The sequence below is a fragment of the Lemur catta genome, chromosome 20 (genome assembly GCF_020740605.2).
Source record: "Lemur catta isolate mLemCat1 chromosome 20, mLemCat1.pri, whole genome shotgun sequence".
Lineage (NCBI taxonomy): Eukaryota > Metazoa > Chordata > Mammalia > Primates > Lemuridae > Lemur > Lemur catta.
This window is the reverse complement of record NC_059147.1, coordinates 17,631,321-17,656,024: the sequence shown is the minus strand read 5'-3', so window position 1 is coordinate 17,656,024 and position 24,704 is coordinate 17,631,321. Positions and strand designations below refer to the sequence as shown.

At 37.0% G+C, this 24,704-nt stretch overlaps 1 pseudogene; it reads right to left on the bottom strand.

Moving 5' to 3' along the window:
- Window positions 1-5,833: 5,833 nt before the first annotated feature.
- LOC123625493 lies at window positions 5,834-5,940 on the bottom strand (annotated as a pseudogene).
- Window positions 5,941-24,704: the final 18,764 nt, after the last annotated feature.

Sequence of the window (24,704 nt, the reverse complement as noted above, 5' to 3'; positions counted from 1 at the left end):
GCATCAGCCTAGCTCACAGCAACCTCAAACTTCTGGGCTCAAGCAATCCTCCTGCCTCAGCCTCCCAGGTAGCTGGGACTACCGGCATATGCCACCATGCCTGGCTAATTTTTTCTATTTTTTAAAGTTATTTGGCTAATTTCTGTCTATTTATAGTAGAGACAGGGTCTTGCTCTTGCTCAGGCTGGTCTCGAACTCCTGAGCTCAAGCGATCCTCCTGCCTCGGCCTCCCAGAGTGCTAGGATTATGGGCGTGAGCCACTGTGCCCGGCCAGTTACTATTTTAATAATCGTAAGATGAATAACATTGAGCTTATCCACCAGAGTTGTAAAAGTTAAGTTATTAAGAAAAAATAAATCAAATGTTAAGGAAACATGTTTGGTAACATAATATGGTTGGAGTTGGAAGATTCTTTTCTTATGTTAGAGGTTGATAAACTAGTTGTGTCCACTAGAACTGGCTGTGATGATGAAAATATTCTATAATACAGTGGATATTGAGCAATTGAAAAGACAATAGTAAGACTGAGGAAGTGAATTTTATTTTTTACTTTTAATTAATATAAATTTAAATAGCCACATATGGGTGCCAGATTAGACAACACTGCTATATACTATGAAAATAAAGACAGTAAGGAAAGGTTGTGATAATGAAATGTTTAGAGTCCTGAATATTTTATACATCGTCTTTATAAAGGCTGGAGTGTATTCATGAGAGCAGAAATAAGGCTGACTAACTGTAACATTGTTTTTTCTTTTTAAAACATCTTAGCAGAGAATCTGTAAAATAGTTCATAATTATCAAATCTCAGACCATCAACCAAAAGACACATTCTATATAAACATTTTAAGCCCTAGACAATCACAGAAATGGTTTTAATGCCTCTCCCAATGTTCCCTTCCTATTTATGACTTACTCTGTTTGGACTGTGTTAATGCCAGGATCTTTATCTTGTTCTTAAGCCCTCAGCATCTATCAGAAAGTCTACCACACAGTGGGTGTAATTAGATATATACTGAATAGTTGCAAGTCTGTCAGTTGTCAGTGCATTGCCTAGCCTATGGGTCTTGAAGGCAGGCAGCTCAATATCTGTCTCCAGCATCATGCACAGTGAATGGTACAGGGCAGGCAGCAGTAAGTGCTTGTGAATTGATTGCTAGACTTTGCATCTGTTTGTTCTAATCCTTATCAAGAAAAGCTAAACGGAAATATATGCTTTCCCTTTTGTATAAGCCAGAAAAGTTCAGTGTGAATCTTTCCCCTCTGTTGACTTCCTGCTTAGAACTCTGCATGTTAAATGCTAAATTTATTGCCAAGAACTATGAGTCTTCTACACTTGAAAGAAAAGTGAATTTTCTGGAATGAATATATAAAAAGTCTCAGGAAATGCATATATTTAAAAATGTTATGTGACTTGCAAGTCACCTCCACCTGGGAGCAAGAGCAGCCTGCGCTTTATTGTATTGACCACATCTGCAGCAACGGAGATACCACCATCTGCTTGGGCATTGTTTTCTTAGTATTTGGTATACCCCCTCAATAGAAAGGGCTTTATTTTTTAAAAAATAATTTTTTTTGAGGTAGTAAGATGGACTTGTAGGACTCTCAGAAAGAGGTTGTAGGCTTTAGCCTTGGGAAAATGTACAGCAGGAACAGCCAAGTACATTGAGATGTGCAAATGGAGTTTTGTATCAGGGCTGTAGTTATCTGGGGATACTGATGTTTTGTGCTGACAAAATCACCTTAGGCCCTGAGACTCTGGGGGAACATTCTGTGTTAGAATCTCTGAAATAACGTGACAACCTCTTGTGAAAGCAAGGGAGGATAGTGACTGTTGAATTGCTCAAATTTCCTTGGAGGTTGTACTTTATTAAATTGAACTTTGGTTGGCTTTTTTTTTCCCATAATAAATAATTAATCGAAGAACTTGGAGGACATGGTTTCTTCTATATGCTAAATAATCCAGAGTGGCTTGAATTAAAGAGAATATCAGCGGTTGATTGTTTGCTAAGAATCTAAGGTGTTCTTTCCCTGTGTTTTATGTATTTTGGTGGTTACAGAAAGCACAGGTGGTTCTTACATCTTGACTTGCTCAGGGAGAAGCCAGCTGCTATGCCATGAAGACACTCAAACAGTCTGATAGAGATGTCCATGAGCGGAGGAACTAAGACTTCTTACAAACAACCCATAGCAGCTTGCAATCCATACTAGTGAGTCAACTCGGAATTGATTCTCCCATCCTCCATTTAAGCCTTCATATTACTATACTCCAGGAAAACATACCAGCTGCAAACCCATGAGAGACCCAGGGTCAGAAGCACACATTCAAGTTGTTCTGAACACCATACCCACTGAAACTGTAGGTTTTCCACTTGAAGTAATGGGTACTGAACTTGTTCTCTTGATGTAAAGATTAGAAAACTAGAAAAACATTTGAAACAACTGTTTTCAGAAATTGAGCAATAAGGAATGAAGGACCGTGATCCAGGGAAAAGGAAAAGAAATGACGTGAGCCCTACTATTGCTCTGGCTATAATCACCTGGAGATCCTCTGTGGACCGTGGATTCCACAGGAAAGGACAATCCAAGGAGAGTACAACATGCTCCCTGAGTTGAGAGGGCAGAGATTAGAGTTTTGGGAGGATGAATTTGCAGGGCACTGTACTGAAAAAGAGGGAATTATGCAGAAAATAGCTCCAGAAACTAAAATAGGGGTCCTCTTGAGTCTGTTGCTGAATACTAAACTTCACATATGTAGGCTAAAACTCTATGAGGTGACACAAAGAATGACTGGGGAGCCGTAAGCTCAACAACTTCCAGTACTCATACAGGCTGAGTGACAAGTTCCATTCAATTAGAGTAGAGGATCTCATTGAATCCTGGATTACTCAATGGGACAACTGAAAGGTTAGGCCTCAGTAAGGTTAAACTACTAGACCTATAGTAAAGGCTATTCTAATCTAGCCCTAGTAAATTACTGCTTAAAAACAAGCTGATATGTGCTGGGTGTGGTGGGGCGCACCTGTATTCCCAGTTTTCCTGGAGGCTGAGGTGGGAGGATCGCTTGAGCCTAGGAGTTTGAGGCCAGCCTGGGCAATATAGCAAGACCCTGCCTCAAAAAAACCAAACAAACCCAAAAAAGTAAAAAAAGGAAAGAAAGACAATTATTTAACTGCCTGTCAAAATAAATTTCAACACTCTTTAAAGACAAAAACATGCAAAGAAGTAAATATATAAAATGTATCATATAAGTAACATATATAATATACAGTATATAATAGATTATATACAACTTTTATAATAAAATATATAACTATATATATTTTATATCTGTAAATATGTATATAAATATATTTATATAAATTATATATATGAATATACCATTACCATTAACCAAGAGAAAATTGGGCAATAGAAAAGTATTTAGAAATGGTAAAGGTGATGGAATTAGCTTAAGGGCTTTAGAAAAGTTATTCTAAATCATTATGTTTGAAATCTTTAAACATAATTAGGAAAGTAATGGAAGATATAAAAATAAATGATGAACAAATGAATATAAAAGTACAATACATGAAATGAAATTTCTATTGAATCAGACTTAGAGCAGCCAGTGAAAAAGGAAAGATCAGTGAACTTGAAGATATACTAAAAAAAATTACATAAAGTGAAGCACAGAGAGAAGTAAACACATAAAAAAAAAAAGAACAAAGACCCACTGGTTTGCGGAACAATATCAAATGGTCAAAGACACATTTAATTGGTGTCTCAGACAACAGAGGCTTAGAAAGAATTTCTGAACAAATAATGGCTGGAAAATTTCCAAAATTAATGAACACTGTAAAACCAGAGATCTGAAAGTTTCAATGAACCCAAGCAGGATAAATATAAAAAAGAAAACAGGCAGTCACATCATAGTCAAATAACATATGGAATCAACCTAAGTGTCCATCAACAAATGGATAAAGAAAATGTGGTGTGTGTGTGTGTGTGTGTGTATAGTATATACTATACTATATTATTAATAATAATATAATATTATTCAGCCATAAAAAGAATGAAATCTTGTCATTTGCAGCAACATTAGGATGGATTGTACTGGAGGTCATTAAGTTAAATGAAATAAACCAGGCATAGAAAGACAAATATCACATGTTCTTAATCATATATGGGAACAAAAAACATTGATCTCATGGAGATAGAGAGTAGAATGATGGTTACCAGAGCCTGGGAAGGGTGGGGAATGGGAGGATGAAGAGATACTGGTAATGGGTACAAACATACAGTTAGATAGAAGGAATAACTTCCAGTGTTCAAAAGCACATTAGGGTGACTATAGTTAATAATAATTTATTGTATGTTCCAAAATGGCTAGAAGAGAAGATTTGAAATGTTCCCAACATAAATAAATGATAAATGTTTGAAGTGATGGATATCCTAATTACCATGATTTAATCATTGCACATTGTATGCATGTAGCAAAATTTCACATGTACCCCATAAATATGTATAATTGTTATGTATCAATTTAAAAAAAGAAAAAAAACAGGATACAAAATATGTACTGTAGGATCAGAACCATTTTTAAAGTCATTAGAAATAAGATAGTAAATAAAAACAATCAGGTTAATTAATTAAAAAAACTTAAAAACAAATTTCTGAAACCCAGTGATAAGGAAAAACGTCTTAAGAAGTCAGAGACAAAAGGCACATTACATATGGGGCAATAAAGATAAGAATAATTTCAGATGTCTCCTCAATAACTATGCAAGCCTGAGGACAATGGAATTACATCTTCTAAGTGCTGGAGGAAAAGAGAAACAACCCTGTAAACTTAGAATTTTAAATCCACCCAAAATATTCAAAAGTGAAGGCAAAATAAAGACTTTCAGACAAACAAAATAGCCTTTTTTCAGACAAATAAAAGCTATGCAGCAGACCTGTACTACAGGAAATGTGAAAGGATGTTCTTCAAATGTAATATTGATGATAGCAGATGGAAAATTGGCTCCACACAGAGGAAGAAAGATGCCAACAACAACAAAGGAGCAAAATTGATGCACAAAATGGTGATGATGGCTCGCTGCCAGTGATGGAAGCAGAAACTAAAACAATTGATTCTACTTTTATCAGCAAAGTGTTATAAACTTGCTTAATTGAATAAAGCACAAAATAAGTACTCACAAAACCAAAACATGGCAACAACAAGAGGAGTAAATGTTCACTCACTAAATTCAAACAGCACGAGGAGTGTGGCTGAGGTAACTGGAGAGAAGACCTGTTCGGGGAAGGGGTACTTTTGCCAGTTCAGTCTGCCTTTCTGCTTAAGGCCCACTGAGAGTATTTGCTGAAAAATGGCAAAGCCTAGAAGCTTCAGAAATAAACTGGATATCTGAGTTTTTATGAGATACTACCCACCACTGCGACATTTTCTGAGAGTTGTTGTTCTGCTTTCTGTGTAGTGTATGTGGTAGGAGGTACTTCTGTGTGCTTTGATATTTTCCTTATTCCTTTGGTTCTGTTATCTCCTTTAAAAAAATCTTGCCTGTGCAGACGGTATGTACCCAGCTCCTTCTGTGAATGGTCTGTTGATTGTGTCCTGTTGCTGTGTGTGAGCATTTCTCCTGCCTTGGTCGGACAGGGTATGTCCCTGTCATCCAAGTCCCCTTCAGAGGTGCTTGGCAACATGGTGCTCACTGGCTGTCCATTGACTGGGGGAAGGAAGATGACAAGGACATAAAAGTGCTTGGTCACAGAGACCCCACCTTGATATCAAAGGTCCTTTCTCACTTGAACAGCACTGCTTGTTAGGAGCAACTCATTTGTTTTTTAAAAAAGTCTGCAGCACCCAGTATTCCCAGGTGGTCTCCCATCTAAGTACTAACCAGGCTCAACCCTGCTTAGCTTCTCACAAGGTACACTCAGGGTGGTATGGCTATAGACAACAGCAGCTCATTTTTCAGGAAATATTAATTTGAATTAGGAATACTGACTCAAATATTTCTCTAGGAAGAGAAAAATCATCTTGGTAAGAAGTCTATAACTTGTAACTACTGAACTAAAATATTTGGTCATACTTCTATGTGATTTTTTTTTTTCCTTGGTGATTTCCACAGACCACAATATGTATTTAATAAAGATCAATCATTCTGGCCACTTCCTCACCAGCTATGCAGGGAGTATGAATCAGGCAAGTCTTCTAGACACAGCTCATTTTCTAGGCGCGAGATTCATAATGAGGTTGTTATTGGAAATGGAGAGGAAGAAATGGAAAACAGGCCTCAGTGGAAATGATAGTTTCTTGAATAAGCTAATCCAAGGTGCACAGACTGCATATAGGGAGTCGAGTGTTAAATTTTTAAAGTTCCCCATAATGTGTAAACTTGAAGGAAAACCTCTTTATGTGGTGGCAGTGATGCTGTGATGTGTCATTTTGTGAGGCAATAAACCAGTTGGGCTGATGCTCTCATGGTTTCAACCTCTCTTCTTTGCAGGGACCTCTTTGCTTGCTAGCTCAGAGATGTCTATTGATCACACAATGGCAGCTTCTGGGCTCCGGGTTGATAGCTTGTTGCTCAGCTGCTGACTGAGGATGTCTGAACCAACCTTGTTACTTCTCAGTCCAGCAGCTCCTGCCTCCAGTCACATATGTCACAGAAGTGTTTTTTGATCTTTCTCTTTCTGGCTGACTGCATGTCCTTCCTTTTGTTTTCCAATGTATTTTATGGAAGAAACCCTTCGCATTCCCACTCCCACTCCCCAGTGATGTTACACCTGGGCTATTACATGGATGCACACAACTGGGTTGTGTGTGTGTGTGTGTGTGTGTGTGTGTGTGCGCGCGCGTGTGCTCTTGCTACTAGGCTCTTATCTTTAATACCATTTGCTTTCCCTACCAAGTGCTAGGCACCACAGATATATTAATACAATTATCATTAATTAAATAAACTCCCATGGAAATATAACAATGTATTCAAAGCAACTTAGAATATTTAAGAAAAAAAGTCTAGAAGAGAGAGATCATCTCTGTTAATACAGCTTCTAGGAAAGGTGCTCTTTGCTTAGTCTGTTCCACCCTGGATACCCGTATCATCCTTTACAACAGATAACACCCACTATTCTAGTTTTAAAAATTTGGATGAAGTTTTTTTTCCTCTCATTTTATTTTATTTTTATTTTTTCGTTTAACAAATATTTATTTGTTTATTTTATTTCAGAGTATACATGAGTGGATTAGTAAAATGTGGTATATGTATACCATGGAGTACCACTCAGCCATTAAAAAAATGGTGAACTAATACCCTTTGTAACAACCTGGATGTAACTGGAGGCCATTCTTCTAAGTGAAGTATTGCAAGAATGGAAAAATGAACACCACAAGTACTATTAAAGTGGAACTAATTGGGCTAGGCGTGGTGGCTCAAGCCTGTAATCCTGGCACTCAGGGAGGCCGAGGAGGGAGGATCACTTGAGATCAGGAGTTTGAGACCAGCCTGAGCAAGAGCGAGACCCCATCTCTACTAAACAGAAAAAATTAGCCAGGTGTGGTGGTGTGCACCTGTAGTCACATCTACTTCGGAGGCTGAGGCAGGAGGATTGCTTATGCCCAGGAGTTTGAGGTTGCTGTGAGCTAGGCTGATGCCATGGCACTCTAGCCTGGGCAACAGAGTGAGACTCTGTCTCAATCAATCAATCAATAAATGAAATAAACAGGAACTAATCGATCAATAGTCATGTGCACATACGTTAGTAAAACTCAGCTGAAACCAAGCAGGTGGGAAGATTTGCATACCAGAGCCCCCAAATCCTCCCCAGCTAAAGATTTTTCTTGACAAATTCTTAGCCCATCTCTTTTCCTTCAAAGAGGAAGGTGAAGAACTTTGCATCACATAGTCTTATTTCCTTAAAATTGAGGAAAATATAAAACACAAGAAAGGAAAATATTTTTTTTGGAGACAGAGAGACTATCCTTGAAGAGTGAGGGAGTGCTGTTCTGACTCAGGGTGTACTGGGAGACAAAAATGTCTAATTACTTTCACCATATTTTTTCTTGTCACTTGACCATTAGCCATTTATCAGCTGATGACTGTGGTTGGAAGGGGGAAATGGGGACAGATAAATTCACACAGGTACAATGCATACTATCTTGGATGAAGTTTTTAACTCAAGGTTTTATGATAACACTTTAAAATAATTTCTCTGGAGTTTCTGAACCTTCTAACACCAATAATAATAGTAATACTTACCATGTGAAGAGAATACTCTGAATCTGTATATACTTGAAGTTAACTTGATGAATTAGAAAAAATTTGGGCTAAAGTCTTTGCTCCTCTTTCCTACACGTCACAAAATACTTGTTAGCTAAAGGAACATTTTAGTGCACCTGGCCCTGCAGTTGCCTTTCTCCTCTAAAGAATCTTTTCTTGCTGTGCCCGCCTGGAGAGACAGAAAGTGTGGCTTGCCGATGGCTTCGGATGGGAGGTCTTTCCCACACTCTGCAGCTCTGTTGCTCTCCTGGCAACTGGGCTAGCTCAAGAATGTTGCTTTTGTACTGCACGATAATCACAGCTATGTAGAATAATTTTTGGGTGGAGAAATTTTCTGAGCCTTTATAAGAGTGTGTTTTAAAGCTATCACAGCCTTGGATTAGTTGATTCACTTTGCACAATTTTTCAGAATAGCTCTCAGTGTTCAGCTTTGAGAGATGTGCTTAGAGTTCTGTCTAAGTTCTAGCCTGATGTAGGGCTAAGGTGTTAAAATTTAGAGAGTTAGAATTGTTGCTTTTTATTCTTTATTTTTAGGAAAGAAGATTTGCATACCAGAGCCCCCAAATCCTCCCCAGCTAAAGATTTTTTTTGACAAACTCTTAGCCCATCTTTTTTCCTTCAAAGAGGAAGGTGAAGAACTTGCATCACATAGTCTTATTTCCTTAAAATTGAGGAAAATGTAAAACACAAGAAAGGGAAATATTTTTTTTTCAGAGACAGACTATCCTTGAAGAGTGAGGGAGTGCTATTCTGACTCAGTGTGTACTGGGTGACAAAATGTCTGATTACTTTCCCCACATTTCTTATTATCACTTGACCATTAACCATTTATCAACTGATCACTGGTGGCATTGTAACTGTAGGTCTATTTTATATCCTTGCAAGCTATGCAAAGCATTGTAGAAATATAGGTGGTCATTTAAAAAATGGAGTTAATAGAATTCTATGACTTCCATTAACACGTTTAATGCTCAACCTTTAGTCAATATATTTTCCTTAATGTTAACTCAGATCCTTCTGCTAGAATAGAGAACAGTTGTCAATGGTCATAGGTTAGAGATGTACAGAACAGTATATAGGTCCATGACTATATATATATATTTTTTTTCTTTATACATTTTGAGGCTGATACATCCTCCTTTTTCAACCCTCCGTTGCCACTTTCAGAAACTCCTGTTAATCTTTCTTATAAATAACATATTGTGCTTAACACCATGTCTTTCTTCAGGTTATCCATATAACACACCAGTTGTTGGGCTTTGAATTAGAAGAGAGTCTGAGTCATGAACTCATTCTTAGCTTGAGTTCTCAGAGCTCCCCAGGTTTTTCCATTATACTTCTCTAAAGCCATTTCCCCTCCTCTTATGTTATATTTGTACAGCTTTTTTCTTCCTAAAGGGATTACATCCACATCTGTTTCTATTAAACACCACTCTGCTTATCTTTTTTTTCCTCCAAATTGTCAAGGGCGCCTCTTTCTTCTTAATTCTGTGTCCTAGCCTCATCTCTATGGAGATTTATCTAAGACCTGCCTGGAGGAAATATCTTATTAAAATGTAAATAGAGTCTCAACATTTCAAACACATTCAATTCATCCTAATTTGGCTATTTATTTGTTGAGTTCATGTTTCTATTTCTAAAAAAAATTTTAAAAATCAAAGACAAACTTTAAATGGGGTTATTGCATGGTAGGGGAGACAAGGCATTTGGAAGTTTATGTATAATTGTTCTTATGGAACAGTTATCTGTGCAGTAAAATCAGCAATTTATTTTAAATCCCGTTCTTTACACTTTAAGGAAAAGAGCCTTCCAGATTTGTTTGGGAATAAAAATGTTTTAAGTTTTCACACCTGATTGACAGAGCACTTTGTCTTTTCTTATTGTGTTAAAGGACTCTGAATTCTGTCTCGACAGATGCAGAATAGAAGTGTGTTTCCTCTCCCCGCTCTGCTCTTATAACGTAGTGTCTATTATTAATACAGATAAAATTCTGGAAGTGGAAAATTGAGATGGCTCAAATTACTTAAGAAATATGGCTATTGAAACTCCATTATTTCGTTCCTATGACAGTTTCCAGGATAGCACAAACTAAATCAAGTGATATGACTAAAATACTGTGAGTTTTAATTAATTCATGTCTACAAAAACCATTTGGGGATCAAAAGGCTATACAATGGGAAAATATTAGTGTAGTGATGACCGAATATTATAAAAGTTTTATAGGAACTGTTTTTATAGCCATCTTTCCCTCTCTGCAATGCTCTCATCCCCCCATCTACTGTGCACATTTCACACTCTGCTTGACTCTCAAGTTACCCAGGGCTTCCTCTGATTTTGGAACTTGTGAAGAAGCTGGGCAGAGACTCTAGAAGGGGCTGGTTGAAACTGAGGATGAGGTGGAGGAGCCTGTCAAGCTGTCAAGATGAGATGAGGGCGTCTTACAGATTAGATTATAGCAGGAAATAGAAATATAAAATAATTTGCTTATATGTGTGTACATGCACACAATCACACACACACAAGCAGTGAGTAAAGAAGCTGAGTATTCTCTGAAGAAAATGAGAAACAGAAACATCCGGGAGTCAACAGAGACACAATTTGTTCAGTCATTTACTCATTCATTCCTTCATTCTTACCATGTTTGTTTAAACCCTACTGAGTGCTCTGCACTAAAGAAGATATTATGGGAATAAAAATGGCCAAATATCTTTAAGAAACTAGAATTAATTTGGGGCGATATTCACATATGTATAAGATTAAATCACGATAAAAAAAGCCAAGGGTTTATGGCCTTTCTACTGCTGCTGCGTGCCACTGGGTTCGTGGAAAAAGCCCACCCATTACTGAAGGAGTTTCTCTTTAACGATAACCTTGGTTATAAAACAAAAAAGGCAAACACGTGGAGAAAGGCTGTGGGTGATGCTTCCTTGAATTCCCCAGAATTGCCTCTCTTGGAACTAATCACAAGAGATACAGGGAAGGTAGCGAATAAGGCAGTAACTTGTGTGTTAACTTCCTTCCAGCTGACGGAGAAATGCAAGACACTTCAGTTTGGGTTTGATATGTAAAAGAAATGATTGAGAACAGTAAGAAGGAAATGCAGCATTAAATGGATTTCACTAGCTAACAGAAAACGAACTTCTCCATTCCTGTTTATCAGGATACCAGTTTGTCTCTTCAAACTTGCTGCATCTCTCTCTCTATAGATTGTTTCGAAGGTTAGAGGCTGTGACCCTGCCACGAAGGGAGGTGTAAGTAAGTAGTGCATGAGTGCACAGAAAAAGAAAATGTTTGCACTTTTAAAGGTGAAAATGCCAAGACCGAGAATTAGAGTAAAATGTTTCCACTAGTTCAGCTGAGAAAAAGAGAGTTTGATGGGTTGTTTTCCTAGATTACAGAAAGGAAGGATGTTTTATTTATGCCAACTGGGTGATTATAAAATGAATATAACCGTTCCCCCAAATAAGCATCATTTTGAACATCATGTATTCTATTCACAATAGGGGTGCTGATTTATAATTGCTCTAATTTAGCCTAGATTTGGGACAAATAGATGTTCACATTGCATTTTCTTCTTAGGCACTGAGGGTATTGGGCACATACTACCGTAACAATTACAGGGTACAGGTGAGGGTTGCTTATTACAGTTTACTCGCAATGGTTGTGCATTTCTAGGTCACTGACTCCAACATTGCAGTGTTCATGGCAAACAGTGCATCCAGCCACTGTATAAAGGGGGATTTGTATGCAGGATGATCAGCACCACTGAATAAACTCTGACTGAATCTGGATCTGCTTGGGTGGCTAACTCTAAGGAAGCCTGGGTATCTCTAGGTAGCATCCTACCTAATGAGAAATGCTCTTGAGTTTGGATTTGCTGATATCCAAGCACATTAAACCAAAACATATACTGAGTTGCTGCCACAGAAAAAAATAAAGTATTATAAACAGCAAGAGAAGTAGTGACTAAAATGTTTCCTTTAGTCCTGAATTCTGTATCCTGTTTTATTGTGGGGGAATCCATTAGTAGAAAAGATAAGATTGAAGATCGAGATCTTCCAAGTAATGTTAAGTACCTGTCTATCAGAGTGTATCATCTCAGAGATGCTGTTAGCCATTTTACTAAGTTCTAGGAGCATACTTATCTTTTTAAGTTGGTTACATTCAGCCATGATGGTATTCAGGTTGTTGACACAAGAGGATTTAGTTTTCCTTAAACTGCAATATGAATTCTGAAATGGAAATCTAATCTCAAAACTAGTGCAGGTCAATTTGCAAAAACATCTTAAAACACGAGTGTAAAGAATCTTGAAATATTAGGAAGAATAATTTTCCCAGCGTCAGGAGAGAACACTGTATGAAGAGCAGTGTCATTAGTAGCCGATTTGCTGAGTGAAATGCAGGCCTCGTGGCATGTTTAAGCTGATCCCGAGAGTGATATTTGCTTAAGGGTGCAAATGTCTATCTCGGTATTGAACTCCGAAAGCACTGCTGGAATATAAAATAGATATCTTATTCTTTAGTCTTAGAAGGAAAATTAGGTATTTTTAGGTATTATTGATTCTAGCCTTTATATTGAGTTTATAAAGAAACCAAGGACCCGAGGGGCTCCTGTATGTTTTTTCAGGGTCACCCAGGGCAAGTTGATTCTTAAGACATTTACAAACTAGGTAGATACACACACGTGTGAGTATATGTGTGTGTGTGTGTGTGTGTGTGTGTGTCCCCGGAACGATGGATTCCGATGCAGACTCACTGCTTTAGCCCAAAACTTTGGGCAGTTTGGGGCAAGCTGTCTCACTTTGGGTTAGCACCTAGCCATGAGGAACCTGTGCTTAGTCCTCTGTGTTAACACTTCTAGGCTAACATCTTTTGAATGTGTTGAGAAAGATGGTTGATTCTAAGTGTGTGTAGACTTTTAAACATATAATGGAAGCCTACTATGTGTCAGGCACTCTCCTGGGTGCTGGGGACACCAGAGTGAAGAGAATAGACAAGAAGGTGGCATTTGAGAAAAAATTTGAAGGAGAGAAGAGAGAGGAAAGAATGTTTCAGGTAAAGAGAAAATTAATTGCAAAGGCCCTGAGGTGGGAATCTGCCTGACGTGTTTGAGAAAAAGCAAGGAGGCTACTTAGGCTGGAGCAGAGTAAGGGAAGGCTGAGAAGTAAACAGTGAAAAGTTAGAGATTCAAAGGACATGGTGGACCCAAAAAAGAAAGGACATGGGATTTTCTGTGGGTCAGTTGGGAATCATCGTAGGTTGCTAAGCTTGGGAAAGTCTGACCTGTGTTTTGAATGAAGCACCGGCTGCTATGTTGAGAATAGATTCTAGGTGGTGCTAAGGGAGGAAGTAGGGAGAAAAGTTAGGAGGCTGTGATAGTTATCCTGGAAAGAGATGCTTACACTGAGGCATTAATGGAAGAAGTAGAGAAAAAGGTTCAGATTCTTGATATATTTTGAAAATTAGAGTGAACTGCGTGGCTAATGGATTGGGTGTGGGCTGTGACAGAAGAAGAGGAGACAAACAGGACACCAAAATTTACAACATTGAAATGGGAGGGATGGGATTTCCATTACTAAAATTGGGAAGCCTCTTGGTAGAACAGATGTGGCAGATTAGGTGCTGTTTGTTTGTTTTTTAGCGGGAGGTAGGCTTTCAATTTTGAACACAGAAAGTTTGAGATTCTTATTTGCAATCCAAATAGAAATGTCAAGTAGACAGCCAGAATTTTGCATGGAAGTTGGGCATTATCAGTATACATGTGCTCTTTAAAGCCATGAGATCTCCAAGGAATGAGTGTGTCTATAGATACAGATGATGTCCTTGGGCAAAGCTTGGTGGCCCTACAATGTTCAAAGGTCTGGGAGATGGAGGAAAACCATAAAGGAAACTGAGATGAGAGATCAAAGAGGAAGGACAAGAAACAGGAAAACAGGGTCATCGGGAAGGTCAATGTGGGAGAAAACTGATTAAGACAGGAATGAAGGAAAGAAAAGACCTCATACTTTAATCTTCCATTAGCTGAGGATGATATGCTTTTGCCTCTTCTGACTTTGCAAATCCTAGGGTTTTTGGCTTCTCTCTGTTCCTTTTTGTTCCTGTTTGCAAATGGAAATTCTTTTCTGAGCTGATCTCTCTTGAAGTATTACTACTTTGCCAAATCCATCCGATAATAACCAACTCATGCTATTAACATTCTGTTTTCCAGTTGCTTCCCATAGTGCTACAAAAGGTTATCAGGCATGATTGTTTACCAGGTACTTTGCTATTTCGTAACATGGCTTGCCATGTTTCCAGCCTGCAATATAATTTTCCTTATCACTCCTTCTTTAAGCCAATGCTACACTAAGATTTAGGTTTTAAGGTTTTTAGAGAAGACCCCCTTGAGAACCAATCAAATGCTAGGCAGTCCCCAAATTCTAGTGGCCTAAAATAGCAAGTGCAAAGTTTGCTGCAGATCTGGGAGGCTTCAGGGTGACTGTCCCCCATGTCATGGCTCAGCCTGGCACCTCCACAAGCCCTGAGGGATGGGAAGATGGTGTTGGAGAGTACAGCATCAGTGAAGTGCTTCTAGTATGAAGTTACATACACCCCACTCTCAAAGCAAAACCAGATGGCCAATTCTAATTTCTAAGGCTTGGAGGAAGAAGAGGAGAGGAAGAGAAGAAGAAGAAGAAGAGGAAGAGGAGGGAGAGGAAGAAGAAGGTATCTGAGAACAGCTTAAAGTCTGCCCCAGAAATGGTTTTATTTTATATTTACAATCACTAATCAGTGTAAAGCCATGTGAATTTACTTTTTATCTTCTTGCATAATATCAAAATAATTTTCTTCTTAAAGAAAATTTGTGCCTTATTTCTGGGTATTTCTGAGACTCTAAATTTTCAGTAAAACTTCAATAATCCTCATAGAGGGAGAAAATATACTAAGTTTAAATAGTTTGAACTCTACCCTAAAATAATTCATGCCAGTTGTTAGCAGAAGCTGAAACTACATCAACCTGTCCCCTAGATCCCTGCACTGTGTCTGCTGCAAATCCTTACCTTTGTTGTTTTTACTTTTTTACAAACTTATGTTGAAACAGCTCCTATTTTTATTTGCCAACCACAAGAACTTTAGATGCAATTGATGGTATCATAAAGCAGCCCTTTCACACTTGATGTAAACATATTTATACATAGTTGAGCAGGTATCAACTGAGAGCAAGTTATTTTGCCATTAGCCGAATGTCTAAATCTTAATGTTGGTCAAGGGAACTTTCTTTTTACTCTGCCAGAAAGATCATCTTCCTCTGTTCAGGCTGCTATAACAAAGTGCCATAGACTGGGTAGCTTATAAACAACAGAAATTTACTTCTCATAGTGCTGGAGGCTGGAAGTCTGGGAGCAGGTGCCAGCATGGTTGGGTTCTGGTGAGCGCCCTTTACCAGGCTGCAGAATGCTGGCTTCTAATTGTACCCTCACATAGCAGAAAGATGACAACAGAGCTGTCTGGGGTCTGCTTTGTAAGGGCACTAATCCCATTCATGAGGACTCCAGCCTCATGACCTAATTCCCTCCCAAAGGCCCCACCACCTACTACAATCACATTGGAGGTTAGGATTTCAACATATGAAATATTTTTTTGGGGGAGGGGGACATACAGTCCATTGCAAAAAGGAACTGGCAGAGTGACCAACATTAGTGAGAATCTCTGTATTCCATTCGATTTGATTAGTACTTGCGTTTGTTGTAATGATGAGGAAAAATTGATACAAATAAAAGTGACTTTGTTTTGGACAGATCTACAATTCTGTGAAAACTAATTTCTCATATATTAACTTATTATTTATGTGTAGTGATACATACATAGTTCACAAGTTGTTTCGTAGATTCACTCTCATATGCATCTCATGCAGTAAATAGGGGATGCATTCATTATTCTTATTTTACAAACAAGAAAATAGAGATTTTAAAAAAATCCAGACTTGCTAACATTTACACAGTTAGCTACTGACAAAGCTGGAATTAAAACCTGTGTTATCTGGTTTTCTTTTGTGCCATTTCCACAAGCAATCTCCTAGATAATACAAGGTAAAGAGTATTGTTTTTTAAAATCATGACCTGAAATTTATTTTATCTAATTAAACAAATACTTGTACTTAGAAGAGCACATGAGTAATGAGTAATGCTGTTCAAGTAGTGCCCTTGGTTACCTGTGTGGCTTCAGATATTTAAGGTTCCTTTTGTGTTCCTGTCCATGGGGCATTTGATAGTGATTCATTTGTGGACTCTTCAGATATACTCCCAACACTACAGAGGGAGGATTTTCTTTAAGAGCAACTCTTTATGAGCTATCAGATTTTTGATTGTTCTCAATTGGTGGAATGCTTTAGCATCTTGAATAGTGTTCTTGTTTCAGGATTTTAATCAACTGACTTGTTACAGAATTCAAGCATGTACTTCTTTCTTATCTTTTCCTTTTGTTGGTCATACTTGGAGTGTTGGAATGACCAATTTGATGGAACAGGACCCAAAGTCACTGTTTATCCAAACTAGAAGGATTGAATCATTAATTTTTGGGGGGAGCATTTATGGAGTCACATAGAGGTAGGAATTAGTCCTCTAAAAAGGAAAATCCTTGAAATCTGGGTTAATTTATTTTTTAACTCTTCCACCAGGTGATTCTGTACTCTTGGGCAATTACTTTATCTCATGTACTTAGATTTCTTTATCATATGCATGGAGGGTATTACCACATAGTTTTTTTTAAATTTCAGAATATTATGGGGGATCAAATGTTTAGGTTACATATATTGCCTTTGTACCACATGAGTCAGAGCCACAAGCATGCCCATCCCCCAGTATGCACTGCACCCATTAGGTGTGAATATACCCATCTCCTTTTCCTCTCTCCCACCTGCCTGACACCCGATGAATGTTACTTCTATATGTGCACATAAATATTGATCAGTTAGTACCAATTTGATGGTGAGTACATGTGGTGCTTGTTTTCCCATTCTTGTGATACTCCACTTAGTAGAATGGGTTCCAACTCCATCCAGGATAATACAAGAGGTGCTAGTTCACCATTGTTTTTTGTAGCTGAGAGTATTTTATGGTATACATATACCACATTTTATTAATCCACTCATGTATTCACGTGCACTTGGGTTGTTTTGACATCTTTGCAATTGTGAATTGTGCTGTTATAAACATTTGAGTACAGATGTCTTTATTATAGAATATCTTTTTTTCCTTTGGGTAGATGCCCAATAGTGGGATTGCTGGATTAAATGTTAGGTCTACTTTTAGTTCTTTGAAAGTTAGTATCTCCATATTACTTTCCATAAAGGTTGTACTAGTTTGCAGTCCCACCAGCAGTCCTGTCTCTCCATATCCACGCCAACATTTGTTGTCTTGGAACTTTTTGATAAAAGCCATTCTCACTGGAGTTAAGTAATATCTTATTGTGGTTTTGATTTGCATTTCCCTGATGGTTAGAGATGTTGAGCATTTTTTCATATTTCTTGGCCATTAGTCTATCTTTTTTTGAAAAGTTTCTGGTCATGTCCTTTGCCCACTTAATGGGGTTGTTTGATTTTTTCTTGCTGATTTTCCTGAGTTCTGTATAGAGTCTAGTTATTAGCCCTTTGTTGGATGTATAGCATGCAAATATTTTCTCTCATTCTGTAGGTTGTCTGTTCGCTCTAATGATAGTTTCTTTGGCTGTGCAGAAGCTTTTTAATTTGATCAGGTCCCATTTATTCATTTTTGTTGTTGCTGTGATTGCTTTTGGGGTCTTTTAATAAATTTTTTGCCTAGGCTGATGTCTGTAACAGTTTTTCCAATATTTTCTTCTAGGATTCTTATGGTTTCATGCCTTAGGTTTAAGTCTGTTACCCATCATGAGTTGATTTTTATGAGGGATGAGAGGTGTGGGTCCTGTTTCAGTCTTCTACATGAACCACATAGTTTTTATTTTTTGTTTTTCTTAAATTAAAAAAAATTATTTTTAGAGACAGGGTCTTGCTCTGTAGCCCAGGCTAGAGTGTAGTGGTGTGATCACAGCTCAGTGTAGCATTGAACCCTTGGGCTTAAGCAAAGTGGTCCTCCTGCCTCAGCCTCCAAAGTGGCTAGGACTACAGGTACATGCCACCATACCTGGATATTTAAGAAAATTTTTATAGAGATGGGATCTTGCTATATTGCTCAGGCTTGTCTTGAACTCCTGGCCTCAGCCAATTCTCCTGTCTCAGCCTCCCAAAGTGCTGGGATTATAGGCGTGAGCCACTGTGCCTGGTCCTACTACCTAGTTTTTAATGATATATAAGTGATATGTTCAATTTTGTTTTAATTTTGATGGAAAAGTATTATTTAATTTTAAGATAATTCTGTGATTAATATCTTGTCTAAGGCAATGTCAAAAAGAACGCTTTATGTATCTTGTGAGTGGCCATTCTATATGGTATAAGAACAATGCCAAATAGTTCTGGTATCAATTTCTCTATACTAGAGAACTTGCTGAAATAATAAAATTTTCTGAAATACCATCAATTATGATTTGAGGTTAAATATACCATTCATGAGAAAAATGGACTCCAAAGTTTGAATAAAGTCAAGGTTTAATTTTAAAACTGACTTAAAAACCCCTTGTAAAATATGTTGGACCAGAATTAGAAAGTAGTCAGTATGACTTCCACTCCCAGGTATAATGTGATGGGCCATAGCAGGCAGGTGTGCTCACTGCAAAATAAAAATGCCTAATAAAATATATAAAAAAAAGTGAATCTGTCAGAGAACTATGTAGACAACATGGATTGGGTAAACCAAAATTCCAGAGAATAGAGAACGTATCGGAGGTGAGATACCGATTTCTAGCTGTGTTTTTCTTTTTATTAAATTTTGGGGGAGTATTTTCTGATTCTGGGTGTGAACTGGGAGTCTGCACAGGCAGAAACCCTACCTTGGGGAAAAGAGTAATTAGTGAGGCTTTTCCTGGTTGTGAAGTGGTGAAATAGCAATAGAAATATCCGAGTCTTTTTTGGTGGAAATTTTGCACTGGTCTTAATGTGTAATGAAAGCTGGAGATCTGGGTCAAAATATTTTGAGAGATAGAGTAAAATGTCCTACAGTCTTGAGGTGAATAGGGAATAAAGATCCAACTGGGAGAAAACACAAAGCTGGTCTTTCCAGCAACATTTTTTTGGAGCAGATTTTGAAACTATTAAGCCTGGGAGGTTAGAGGGCTAGGTTGGAAACTCTGAAGGCAAGATAGATCTCCCACAGAGCTTATTGGGGCTGAGGAAATAGAGATCCACCAGGCTATTAATAGAAAGCCTTGGAAATCCATGCCTTAGGAATATGGGTGAACTAAAGATAGAAAGTCTTATTCAAACTGCAAGCCAGCTCCAACCCAGATTCATTTATAATTGTTTCGAGCCAATCAGTTACTTCCTTTAACAGGAAATGGGAACCTGTCTCTACTAGAAGATAAAATAATATCATCTGGAATATGAATGATTCATTTATAAACCATATTTGATGTACAATAAAACCCTTATATGCATAAAGAGACAAATATGACCTATCATGACAAGGTTGATGAGAGGTTCAGATGTAGAAATGATCTAGATCTGGAGTTAGCATAAAGTTCTTTAAAATAACTATTAAAAATATGTTCAAGAAAAGAGGGGGAACATGGATAAAACAAGTGAAAGAATAGACTATGTCAACAGAAATTAAAATTGATAAAGAATTAAATGGACATTATAAAATGAAAAATATAACATTTAAAATTAAATATTTGGTGGAGAGCTTTAACAGCAGATTGCAGAGCAAAATCCAGGAAAAAAAAAGTAGAAGACAGGGTGGAATAAAATACCAAAGGAAACCACAAAGAGGAAAACTGATAACAACAACAAAAACAATAATAAAACAGAGCAAGCCATAAGAGCAATGTGGTGCACATTCAAACGATCTAACATATAAATATTGGAGTCCCAGAATGGGAGACATGAAAAAATAGGCCAGCAGCAATATTTGAAAAGATGAAGGGTGAATATTAAACATCAGTTCAGAATTTCAGGAAGCTCAGTAAATTCTAAGCAGGATAAAGTCAGAGAAAAGCCACACATTGGCACATAATAGCAACACTGCCAAAACCCAAAGAGTAAGGAAAAAAAAAAAAAGAAGCTATAGAAAACTAAAGAAGCCATAGATGAAGAATATCTTCAAAGGAACAGTAATATGACACACAGCCAATTTCTCAACAGAAATGATGAAAGCCAGAAGACAATGGAATTATTACATTAAAGTGGTGACTGAAAATACCTATTAAAGGATGGGAGGATGGGAGGGGGTTGAGCGATGAGAAATTACTTAATGGGCACAAGGTTCACAATTGAAGTGACGGTTACACTAAGGCCAGACTTCACCACTATGTAATATATACATATAACAAAACTGCACTTGTACCCTGTAAATTTATACAAATAATAATCAAAAAAGAAAATACCTGCCAAACTATTAATAGAATCCATGTACTCTAGTGAAATTTTCCTTAAAAATGAAGGTACAGTAGATATTTTTAGACAAATGAAGATTGAGGGTATTTGTTACCAGAAGTTTGCAAATAAATAATAAAGGAAGTTCTACAGGCAGAAGGATTATGATCCCAGATGGAAACATGGATATTCAGGAATGGATGAACAATGCTTGAAAGGATAAACTTGTAGGTAAATACAAATGAATATTGACAACACAAAACAATAAACCTAATATTGTATAGATTTTAAATTATAGAGATGGTATGACAAAAATAACAGAAGCAGAGTAAAAGAAGTTAAAATGTTCTTAAATACTAGCAAAAAAGTACTGATCCATGTTACACAGTACTAAGGAAAGTATGAATATTTAAATCTCCACTTAACTACTTAAAATAGTCACAGAATATTTTCTGTGAAGCAAATAGTAATAAAAAGTGGAATAGTAAAATAGCTTAATTAATTCAAAAGAAGATACAAAAAGAGTTAAAAAAGGAACACAAAAATGAGACAAATAGAAAATGAATAATAACATGGTAACCGTGAGCCCCAGTTATATCAGTAACTGCATGAAATGTTTATGAACTCAATACAAACTAGAGCAAATCAGTTCTAGATATTCTATATATGAAGTCATAAAATGTTTTAATATATGAGAATGTAGATTTTTATATTGATTTTCAATGTGTAAAATATGCTTCAAGAGAATTTTTCTGAAATCAAAATTTCTTTTTATGGGGCATATGCAAAATGTAGAGAATCCTTTTCAACAGGGTAGATATGAGATTTGTGTCATAACAGATGTTGGGAGAGGCAGCTTCTTGTTAAATTTGAACTTCCTCTAAGTAAATTATGAGACTTTTAGAGGCCGAGGCCAGCAAACACAATAATGTGTGTGTTATCTTCTGCATCTGGAACCATATCTTGCATATAGAAACATGACAATGAATATTCATCATTTCCACTGTGCATTCTGATTCCTAGTGAAAAGACTTATATCATTACAAGATAATTGTACTAAAAATGCCTTAAAATATTTACTTACATGTACATAGTGAGACTGATTTTATAGAGTACTTCTACATATTTTATTTCATTTGTTTACCCTTCTAACCTTGTGTGATATATTGTTCTGGGGTAATTATTCCAATTTTGTGTATGAGGAAGCTGGGGTCCTGCAGTTTATTATTTTTTATTTTTTTTTGAGACAGCGTCTCGCTGTGTTGCTCAGGCTAGAGTGCCATGGCGTCAGCCTAGCTCACAACAACCTCAAACTCCTGAGCTCAAGCAATCCTTCTGCCTCAGCCTCTTGAGTAGCTGGGACTACACCATGCCTGGCTAATTTTTTTCTATATATATTTTTAGCTGTGCAGATCATTTCTTTCTATTTTTAGTAGAGACGAGGGTCTCGCTCTTGCTCAGGCTGTCTCGAACTCCTGACCTCGAGTGATCCTCCCGCCTCGGCCTCCCAGAGTGCTACAATTACAGGTGTGAGCCACTGCAGTTTAAAAGGTGGCTCAGTGACAGGAATGAGAGATAGAACCCAGGTGTTCTGATGGTTCATCCAATGCCAATGTATCACATCAATATAGGCAGCTATTTCACATGGCCTCTCAGGATCTCTTAGGCTCGACTTTAAACTTCATTGTGCAGATGGAGTATTCCTGAATGAGATGTGTTTACAAAGGTGGTCCTTCGTTGGCAATTACAGTAAAGCAACTGGAATCAGTATCATTCTCCTCTGGAACTTGGATTAAATAAACTGGTAGTTAAGATGAGAAGGTGTAAAGCATGGTGATGTGAATTTTGGTTTCAGAATACTAATTAATTAGAACCAGGGTTTCACAGTGTATTATTTATATTTCTGTCACCTGAGGACTCCCAGAAGGCAGTTGGGCTAATTCACACACTGTAATTCATCACACAATTCTAGGGTTTTATTTTGTCATAAACTGTGGAGAGTTCTTAATTGGTAATTAGAAAATGATTACACCTTGTCTGTAAAAAACACATTTCTTTGATTGTATTGATGTGACTATGCAATTATATTTCAAATTAATTTGAACAATGTTTAATGCAGGAATTCTAATTCTGGTCTGATCTGCCAGGTAACTTGGGCATGGGCAGGTCGGAGATCATCCTGAAGTATGAACACACTGTTGCTGGTCTGACATGGTTTCCCAACTCTGTTCTGGTGTTCTCTGCAACACACAGGATGCCAGTGAGAGTTTAACTTTATGATTCAGTCTTAATATTGTACATAATTACTTTTTAATTATGACAAGTCAATATCTTTTACTGAAATCAAGCAGCTTTTATATTTCAAAATTATTTTAATATGATTTTATTAATAAAATTTAATTTTAAATATTTAATATTGTTTTATTATAATTTTTGCATCTCAATGTTATTTAATAATATTACATGTTATTTAATAAGAACATACTGTACTTAATGGAGAGATGCTTCCAATGTACATTTACATTATTAAGGTTAAGGGGAATTCAATAATAATAATAATAATAATAATAATATATTGATTACTCCAAAATGTAGTAATCCAAACAAATACAGGTATGGTGAGTTGATAAAGAGTAGGGTTTTGGTAGACTCCAAAAAGTGATACATTCTAGAATGAAAGAGAGTATGAACCAGATGGGGACACTGGGACAAGTTTTGTTTGGGTAAAACCAGGCTCTGTGGGAAGCCTAATCATGGATCTGTGTACGTATGTGTGATATTTGACGATTGTGCTGCATAGACCTACTTCTACTTAAATGAAAAAAGCAGCATGTAGACATTGCTGTATATACATTCACTGGATACTTAAGTGACTACTCTGTGCCAGGCACATTAGAAGATGGATACACTGAGATTAATAAGACTCAGACCTAGAGTTTGCAGAAACGTGATTATGTGAACATAGTAAATCCTGAGGCAGAGGTACCAACAACCTAGGCGGAGAAACACAGTGGGGCCAGGAGGAGTGACGATCAAAGACTGTGTTTCTCCAGGCAATCAGCTCTATTCCTGCCTCAGTCTTTGACTCTGATGTTTAAAATTTGTATAAACACCCCAAACTGGTGTTTGAATTAGTTTATTCTTAAATATTGTATGGGCCTATCAGGAAAATGCTTTTAGTTTTAAAAAGGACCAAGATACTTTATCCAGACCAAACATGTATTGGTTCATTTAAAGCTGCACTGTCCACTATGGTAGCCACATGTGGCTATTTAAATTTAAATTAATTAAAATTAAATAAAATGAAAAGTTCAGTTCTTCAGGTGCACTAGCCACATTTCAAGTGCTCAATGGCTGCACATAGCTAATGGATATTATATTGAACAATACATTGTAGAACACATCCATCATCTTAGAAATTTCTATAGGGTAGCACTGATTTAAACAAATCACACACCTCTAAATGAAATGCGCATAGTGATTTCTTTTCACCAATGTTCTCCCATTAATATCAGCATATTTAGTCCATCACACACTCTGCCAAAAGTTTGTGAAATGCTTTAATTCACTTATCATTCATTCAACGCATATTCATTAAGTATCTACTGTGTACCAGGCACAGGACTGAATAAAATAAAGGCGGCATGCTATTTTATTTGATTTAAATAATTTAAGTATTGTAGATACTGAAAAAATATCTCCCTTGTACATGATTGAGACTTCTTCTAATTGAGAGGTAAATTAACTTGTTGAGCTTCCTAACAGTAAAATCTAGACGTAACAAATACAGTATAAAATATGGGTGAGGAAAGTAGAATACAAGAAGATACTGATCCCAGATCTGAGAACACCTCTGTCATTGCTTATTGTGGATTTGCTTCTTTCATTTTCTGAAATACTATAATTTTAGTAACATCAAAACTCAGAGGAGATGATTTGAAGGTTACATAAGAAAGTAT